A 10,014-nucleotide genomic window follows, 5' to 3' on the forward strand; every position below is an offset into this window, starting at 1 on the left:
AACTTAGACAAGGAAATTAAGCCAGGCTATTGGATAAGATGAAAAAGTAATGCCAAACTAGGCTTAAAGCAATGGTTGTAGACAAGGTATAGGTATTGGAACATCAAGAAGATAGGCATCACTGGTACAAATAGGATAAAGGTGTTAAAATATAAAGAAAGTGATCATCAGCTCAGTATATAACAGGATATCAAGCTTTAGGGTAAGGATAGGGTTATCAAACAATCATGAATGTATTTAAGAAATGATTGGCTTTAAGGTATCAAAATAAAGTTTCTATCGAGGTTATTTCAAGAGTTGAATTCAAAGCATCAGGGTGCAACATCAAGATTTCTCAGGGATCAATAGCATGATAAACAAAAGGGATTAATAAGATATTATAACGCATCTCTAATTTATCATGGCATTAAACTATCATGAAAGACTTTTGAACTACTTGCAATATGTACTCGAGGGTTCATGGCATCTCTATGTAACAAAAGATACTCTTGATTTAAATATATCAAAATGACTCAGGATAATTGCATCGATATATATATATGAACTGTTTACAGTAAATGCGAAGGTCAAGTTGAATCACTTGCCTTAAGATAGACTGGTCTGGTCTGACTGGTAGGAGCAACAACTGGAGCTTCACTCGACTTTTAAGGCAAGTTTTCCCTCGTCTCGAGATCCTACATAAATAATAATAATCCTCATTATAATATATTCCTTCCATCTTAACCTATTTACAACCCGAAATTAAACATGGATGGCACTTAGGCCTATACATACTTAATTCATATCCAACATTTATATTTTTAAATGTACACACGTAGCCACATAATCACATATCGTATATTAATACCAAATAACATCATATACACCATAATGCCACACTAGGCTTGGATGATCTCGACTCACCACTTAAGTTACTTGGTCGCTAACTAAACGAAGTCTTCGAATTTGGGCTTCCTAACTCAATGTGCCTTTCTTAAATTATCCAAAACCTATTGACCCTCACTTGTGCCTTTTGTTCTACTGACCTTACACTATCTTACAACTATGGTGGTCGACCTAATACTCACTTCTAAGTGTCCTAAAACTATGTGATAAGTGAAAGTGCTCACTGGTGCAAATTTCAGAATGGTAACTAAGGTTTCTTGAGTGCATTAGACACTCTTAAACTACAAGTTTTTCTTCAAAATTTTTACACAAGACTCTCCTGACCTAAGGGCATCTCACAAGCTTGATGTGGCTCAAAGGCCTGGCTTGGGCCTTCTTGGGCCTAAGCTAAAAGTCCAAGGTTCCCCTGTTTTTCTGGGCAGAAAATGCCCTGACTTGAATTAACTTGTGACACATGGTTCTAGCTCATATCCTATGAACTATGGTTGGAAAAACTTCTCTGACATACCCTCTAACTAAGGCCCAATTGGGCCTAATGAGGGCCTACCCATGACATGGCCAAATCTCCCTATATCCAAGTTGCAACAAAACTGTCCCCTGCTGGACAGATTTTGTTATTCTACTTGTGCACCTAACCAAATGACATGCAAACCTCCAACCAACTCCTAAAACCTATTATATACTCCCCATACTAACTTCTGGTGGCTTGGGCCTCAAAGTGCACATCAATGACATGGTCAAAACTCACTCTAAACCTCAGGGTACTAAACTGATTTTTCTGCAGAAACTATAACTCTCATTTTCCAAGGTTTTGACTTGACAAACCCAATTATCAACAACTAAATACTTAAACCAAGACCTATACTTGGTGTTCTACTGAACTAGCTCTTTTTTTTTTCTCAAAATACCCTTGGTGAGATCATCCTTACCTATGGTGCAACTATGGCAAAATAAAAGAGACTACTCTTTACAACTCATAAACCTTTATGCTTTTGAAACAACATGATATATATTTTTATAAAAGATAACCACAAATTATTACCATGCAACAAGAAGCATAAATCAATATTATCACATTATTCCTACTGAAATTAAGGCTCACTAACAAAATCTTTTCCAAATGATCAAAATCTTACAACAAACTAAGAGAATTCCACATGCATGCATGCCTTCGGGTTTTTCAAACCAAAACAACATATTTTCTACATATATTCCATCTTAAAATTGACATGCAAGCCTAGCATAAGGTATACCTAGATGATCACTTAGCATGCAAGGAGTTTTATCACATTTTCACCACAAAATTCAAGTCATTATCACATAAACATGCAAAAATGGAACAAAACAACAAGAATGATTTCAAGGACCATTCATTCGGCTCCCATATGGTCATGGCCGAATGAAATGGATGGAAATGGCCATTAAATCATCAAGATTTTCCTTCTCATGACTTGGCACTTATCCATTCATTGTAGTCCTCTCAAAAACAACCTTAAATCCATAAGAATCAAGATTGTATATTTGAGTTTCACTAAAACCTTAACATGCAACTTTAAAACTTAAACTTTTTACTCAAAACTCTTTGGAATATAAATGATCATAATATAGGAAGTAATATTTACTTGTATGGGAGGTGGGAACTTGAATGTGGAATGAAGAAAAGGGGAGGGGGGTAGGGCTTCGGCAAAAAGCCGAGAGGAAAGGTGGGAGGAGGGAGAGGAGAGGGAGAAAAAATGTAGAAATGGTGGAGTGATCATCTTGATTGTTTGGTTTTTATTTGCCCACAAGTGAGTGGATGTGAGAAATTACAAGAGTAACCCTCTAGCCAAAGTTAGGCAAGTTTGCATGCAAGGTCAAGGAGGTAATTTGGCTAGCAATTTGTGAGTTAGTGGGGTGGTTATTGACTCTTTAGCCCTTTGGTTAAATAGAAGAGAGTTTGCATGCAAGGTTATTCATGTAATTTGATAATTATTAAGCAACTAATTTCCAAAGATTTATTTTTATATAATAAAGTACAAGTTCAAAAATTATAAAATTTATACCATAAAATAACTTGGATTTTTAGAGACTTTATAAAATCATTTTCAAAATTTGTGTACAAAATGTCTTTTAAAAGAAAATTTTTCCAAAGCTTAGAATATTCCTTATAAATCAAAAATAAAGAAATTAAATAAATTCTTGTTTTGAAAAATCATATACTACCCAGAGCAAATTTAAAATGCAAAAATTTTCACTCACACAAACGTACAAGCATTGAATATATTTTTATTTAACTTAATATTATTCACAAATAATATTACATAAAATGCCGGTCGTAACACTTTTCATTCCAATTTTCCTCCTGCGGTTTCCTTTATCGCTGCCCAATAACACGGTGAATCTCCGCGGGCTGATAATCAACAGTAAGCCCACGAACAACAGAAAACCCATTCGTGTCAACCTTGGCATTCGCATAGAACTCGCGAACAACACTCAGCGGGACCGCCTCAGGTGACTTGCATAAATTAATCCATCCCTTCTCTGCAATCATCGGTAACAACTCACCATCCCTCCCCGATGGCAAAAACCCTCTCTCCTTCATAATCGGCTTCATCAGAAGCTTGGAATACTCCTCTTCAGCAGCCCTATCCAACAATCGGGGCCTCGCAGTAGTACTCCTCGAAGAATCAGTAGTAGTCGGATTGGTGCTGCTGCTACCCATAGTTTTTGATCTCTTTGGGGCCATGGAAACTGAGAATTAGAGTTCAAGAGTTGTGTTTTGTATATAGGAGAGAGTTTGTAGAGTTTAAAGTGTATGGGAAGTGTATGGAGAGGTTGTATGTATTTATAGGGTAAGATTAGGGTTAAAAATTGATTAGGAGTGGGGATTGTGGCTAAGTTGTAGAAGGATATTGTGGGTAATGAGGTAATGGTGTTGTGGTTTTGTTTTTGTGTTTGTTTTTGTGTTTGTTTTTGTTTTTTTATAGGCTGAAAACCGTTTTTTCAAGGTTCAGGTCCGCAGGCGGTCGCCTGACACCAGCAGGTGCCAGGCGGGCGCCTGCTAGCACGCGACCACCTGGTCCTAGCAGGCGGGCGCCTGCAAGGTCTTTGGAATTTTTTTTTCTTCCAATATTTTTCTGATTTTTTTGGGTTTTTGGATAAAGTACTAAATTCTAAGGGTTCCTATGGTCTCATATCTTGGGTTGTCTCCCAAAAAGCGCTTCTTTTACGTCATTAGCTTGACGTAGAGTAATGCGATCAAGTTGACAATAAAACGGCACAAACCACTTCACGGTTTGTCGTATCCCCATAATAGTGCTTCAATCTCTGACCATTTACTTTGAATGCTTGGCCCAGATCGTTCTAAAAAATCTCCACCGCTCCATGTGAAAACATAGTTTTGACGATAAATGGTCCAGACCACCTTGATTTCAACTTTCCAGGAAAAAGTCGGAGACGAGAGTTGAATAGAAGAACTTGTTGCCCCGGCACGAATGACTTAGGAGATAGCTTCCTGTCATGCCACCTTTTTACTTTTTCCTTGTACATTTTGTTGTTTTCGTATGCTTGAAGTTAAAATTCATCAAGTTCATTTAACTGAAGCATTCGCTTCTTCCCAGCCGCATCTAGATCAAGGTTTAACTTATTCAATGCCCAATAAGCCTTATGCTCAAGCTCCGCAGGTAAATGACATCCCTTACCATAGACAAGTTGAAATGGGGACATCCCAAGTGGAGTCTTGTATGCTGTTCTATAAGCCCAAACAACTTCATCGAGTTTCAAAGACCAATCTTTCCTTGACGGACAAACGACTTTCTCTAGAATGCGCTTGATCTCTCTATTCGACACTTCAGCTTGACCATTAGTTTGCGGATGATAGGAAGTAGCAATGCGATGATTCACATTGTAGCATTGCATCATAGGAATTGTACTTACGATTGCAGAAATGCGACCCTTCATCACATATAATAACTCGTGGCATTCCAAACCTTGTGAATATCTGCTTATGAAGAAAACTCAACACTACCTTTGTTTCATTAGTCGGCAGAGCCTTGACTTCTACCCATTTCGAGACATAATCGACTCCCAGCAAGATGTACTGATTATTGTAGGACGAGATAAATGGTCCCATGAAATCGATTCCCCAAACATCGAAGACCTCAACTTCAAGCATCACATTTAAAGGCATCTCATCCTTTCTGGTAAGATTCCCAAATCTTTGGCAATGATCACACCTTAAAATGAACTGATGTGCATCCTTAAACAACGTAGGCAAGAAAAAACCTGCATGAAAAATACGAGCTGTTGTCTTTTCACCACCATAATGTCCACCATAAACTGTGGAATGACAGTCTCGTAATATCCCCTTCATCTGACAGAATAGGATACATCTTCTGATGATCTGGTCAGCACCTTGTCTAAACAAATATGGTTCATCCCACATGTACCACTTCACCTCATGCAGAAACTTCTTCTTTTGAGCCACATTCATGTTAGGAGGCATTATATTGCTAACAAGATAGTTCACAATATATGTGAACCATGGCTCTTCCTCTTGAATTGCGAACAACTGCTCATTCGGAAAAGATTCGTTGATCAATGTCTTATCATGTGAAGTAGAACAGGATTCTCCAATCTAGAGAGATGGTCAGCTACTTATTTTCAGTACCTTTTCGATCCTTGATCTCTAACTCGAATTCTTGTAGCAAGAGCACCCAACGAATAAGTCTAGGCTTTGAATCCTTCTTTGAGACCAGATAGCGGATGGCAGCATGATCCGTAAACACTGTCACCTTCGTCCCAAGTAGATAAGATCAAAAATTTTCGAAACCAAAAACTGTAGCCAAGAGCTCCTTCTCAGTAGTGGTGTAGTTCAGTTGAGCTCCATTTAGTGTCTTACTAGCATAGTAGACCACATGAAAGATATTAGACTTCCGTTGCCCAAGAACTGCTCCCACTGCATAATCACTTGCATCACACATAATCTCAAAAGGTTCTCTCCAATCAGGTGCCGTAATAACTGGTGCAGTGATCAAATTTTTCTTGAGAGTCTCGAATGCTACCAAGCATTCATCATCAAATTTGAAGGGAACATCTTTCTCGAGCAAGTTGCACAACAACTTAGATATCTTAGAGAAGTCCTTGATGAAACGCCGATAAAAACCCACATGACCAAAAAACTACGGATTCCTTTCACAGAAATAGGTGGCGGAAGATTTTCAATGACTCCCACCTTGGATTTATCCACCTCAAGACCCTTACTAGAGACCTTATGCCCATGAATGATGCCTTGCTGCACCATGAAGTGACATTTTTCCCAATTGAGCACCAGATTGGTTTCCACACACCTTTTGAGCACCAAACAGAGATTATTCAAGCATTCATCATACGAATGTCCAAAGACGGAGAAGTCGTCCATGAATACTTCGACATTATTTCCAATAATATCAGAGAATATAACCATCATGCATCTCTGAAATGTGGCAGGTGCACCACATAAGCCAAAGGAAACTCTGCGGAAAGCAAACGTGCCGAATGGAAAAGTGAAAGTAGTCTTCTCTTGATCTTCTGGTGCAATGCAAATCTGATTTTAGCCCGAATAGCCATCCAGAAGACAATAATACTCATGACCAGCCAACCTATCAAGCATCTGATCAATAAATGGAAGAGGGAAGTGATCCTTCCTTATGGCTTTATTTAACTTTCTGTAGTCCATGCATACCCTCCATCCTGTGACTGTTCGAGTGGGGATGAGCTCATTCTTCTCATTTGCTACCACAGTAATACCTCCCTTTTTAGGTACACATTGCACGGGGCTCACCCAAGAACTGTTAGAAATAGGATATATAATTCCTGCATCTAGCCACTTTAGAATTTCTTTCTTCACCACTTCTTTCTTAATAGGATTAAGCCTTCACTGTTGCTCAACAGTCGGCTTGCTACCTTCTTCTAGCAGAATTTTATGCATGCAGTACGAAGGGCTGATCCCTTTTATATCTGCTATAGTCCATCCGATGGCCGATTTAAATTCTCTCAAAATCCTCAAAAGCTTGTCCTCATCACTACCTGAAAGCTCAGATGCAATAATAACAGGTAAAGTAGATGCATCACCTAAAAAAGCATACCTCAAGTGTTCAGGCAGTGGTTTAAGCTCCAAAGTAGGTGCTTCCTCAATAGATGGTTTGAGCTTTCCCTCAGCATTCTTGAAATTAGTATTACCAAGAGATTCAAATGGCATGTCTAGCTTTCATTTCTAAGGATAAGCATTTAGATATTGTAACTGCTCATTGCCTTCCTCATCATCACTGTCAAACTCTCCCAATAAGGCTTTTTCTAAGGCATCAGACCTTAACACATGATCAATATCTGAAATAACTACAGAATCGACCAAATCCATCTTGAACCACTCCTCATCTTCCGTAGGGAATTTCATTGCATTGAACACATTGAATGTCACATCAACGATCAGCCAATTGTAGAGACATGTAGGTGGGCTTCGGATCAGGAAAATTTAGCTTTTTGAAGATAGACAACGTCATCAGATTGATGGTTGCTCCCAAATCACAAAGGCACTTATCGAATGATAACTTGCCAATGGTGCAAGGAATGGTGAAACTACCTGGATCCTTAAGCTTTGGAAGTAACTTTTGTTGCAGCACGATACTGCAGTCTTCCGTTAAAGCAATGGTATCAAGATCATCCAGTTTCACATTCCTTGAAAGAATACCTTTCATGAATTTCGCATAACTAGGCATTTGCTCCAGAGCCTCAGCGAAAGGTATGTTGATGTGAAGTTTCTTGAACACCTCCGGAAACTTACCAAATTGCTTGTCCAGCTTTTGTTTTTGCAATCTCTTAGGAAAAGGTGGTGGAGGATAGAGCTGTTTCTCCCCTGTATTACCCTCAGGAAGAGTGTGTTCAACAGTAGTCTTCCTTGGTTCCCCCTCTTTCTCCTTTTTCTTTTCTTCTTCATCTACAACTCCAACTTCTCCATCTTTTTCTTTTTCAGCATCAACAACTTTTTCAGACCTTAAGGTGACAACTTTGACTTGCTCTTTAGCTTCCTTCCTGCCTGGCACTTCAGTATCGCTGAGAAGTGTGCCAGGTTGACAATTGAGCAAGGCATTGGCTATTTTTCCAATTTGATTTTCCAAGGTCTTGGTAGAAACAACATGACTTTTGCACAACAACTTTAACTCCTCGAAATCAGCACTAGAAGGTGGAGCAGCACCTCCTTGTTGAGTATATGATTGCCTTTGAGCATATTACTGAGGTTGCTGTAATCCAGGTGGATTAAACTGTTTACTTGCAGCTTGCTGATATGGTTGCTGAACAACATTCTGATTATTGCTCCAGCTGAAATTGGGATGATTTCTGTTATTAGGATGATAAGTAGCGGGTACAGGCTGCTGCGATCTCTGAAAATTGTTCACATACTGAACAGATTCATTAACAAGAGAACACTGATCTGTAGCATGAGAGCATGCACAAAGCTCACAGACAATAGCTATTTGATTGACTCCATAGTTGGCTAAAGAATCAACCTTTATAGACAGCGCTTGGAGCTGCGCTGCAATAGCTGTAGCTGCATCAACTTCCAGAATACCTGCTACCTTCCCAGGCATCATCCTTTGAGTTGGGTTTTGATACTCGTTTGCAACCATAGTTTCAATGAGATTATAGGCCTCAGTGTAGCTTTTGGCCCACAAGGCGCCTCCAGAAGCTGCATCGAGCATGGGCCTAGATTGGGCCCCCAAACCATTGTAGAAACCAGTGATCACCATCCAGTCAGGCATACCATGATGTGGGCACTTTCTCAACATCTCCTTGTAGCGCTCCCAAACTTCGCACATAGATTCTCCTTGTTGCTACGCAAACTGAGTAAGAGCACTCCTCATAGCTGTAGTCTTGGCCATTGGATAGAACTTCACCAGAAACTTTTGTGCGAGATCTTCCCAAGTAGTGATGGACCCAGATGGTAAAGAATGTAACCAGTCCTTAGTTTTGTCCCTCAGAGAGAATGGGAAAAGCCTCAGCTTGATAGCCTCATCAGTAACACCATTATATTTGAAAGTACTACAGATCTCGACAAAATTCCTGATATGGATGTTGGGATCTTCAGTCGCAGCACCTCCGTAAGAGACAAAATTTTGCACCATCTGAATAGTGCCCGGCTTGATTTTAAAAGTATTTGCATGAATAGCTGGATGAATGATGCTTGACTGAATGTCATCAATTTAGTCCATAAGAGCTGGATCAGCTTGAACTATACGATCACCCATTGTTACAGGTTCTTTCTTTTCACTCTCTTTATCCAAATCTTCAAAAACTATCTTCTCCGGAAAGTCAAGAGATGTATCTGTTTCCCCAGCCGTATCTAGATTTCTCTTGCGAGAGCGAGAACGTGTTTGCATAAACGCTTGCTAGAGTACCTGAAACACAACCGGAAGCAGTAAGTAACAAGTCTTAATCAATGAATCCTAATGACCACTGATGGCAAGTACATAAACTAAATAAATTAACACCGAGTCCCCGGCAGCGGCGCCAAAAACTCTTTAGGGCAAAAAGCACGCGCTAAAATTCATGCAAGTATACGTGTTCGGAAGTAATATAGAATGATTTCTAGTTCGTTCCCACAGAGACTCTGATTAATTATATTTAATTAACACTTACTCACCAATGTATGATTACTCTTCAATGTCAAGACAATAACAATTAAGATTGATTAACTAATATTAACTACGAGAATTAAACACTTAAATTAACAATATTAAATACACATGAGACCATAACTTCATTACTACTTTATTCATTAGTTATTGTTATTACCCTTAACATGTAATGGTGATAATATTAATCGAACAACACGAAACTGATAAACGCCAACTTTCGTTGTACGAATACCATTCTACCAAGCATCCACAATTGAGATAGAAGTTGAATAGGCATCTATTATGTTGAGACCCTATATGTCTACAGAATTTGACAACATAATGATTTAAGCGCAAGTTATTCATTATGATTACACAGGGCAAGTAAAACGGTTAGAGTTACCCACTAATCATGCATACAATACATGAACCTATGCTAGCATGGCAAGTTCTAAATCTCAAGATTCACTGTCGCTTCACAAGAGATTAACAATCTATC

General features: G+C 38.9%; 1 non-coding gene across 1 annotated transcript; it reads left to right on the forward strand.

The window, feature by feature from the left end:
• Nucleotides 1-8,658: 8,658 nt before the first annotated feature.
• On the forward strand, nt 8,659-8,765 carry LOC141680470 (small nucleolar RNA R71). Its single transcript, XR_012558340.1, has one exon. It is a non-coding gene; the product is annotated as a small nucleolar RNA R71 (small nucleolar RNA).
• The last annotated feature ends 1,249 nt before the right edge of the window (nt 8,766-10,014 follow it).

The sequence above is a fragment of the Apium graveolens genome, chromosome 1, assembly GCF_009905375.1.
Source record: "Apium graveolens cultivar Ventura chromosome 1, ASM990537v1, whole genome shotgun sequence".
Lineage (NCBI taxonomy): Eukaryota > Viridiplantae > Streptophyta > Magnoliopsida > Apiales > Apiaceae > Apium > Apium graveolens.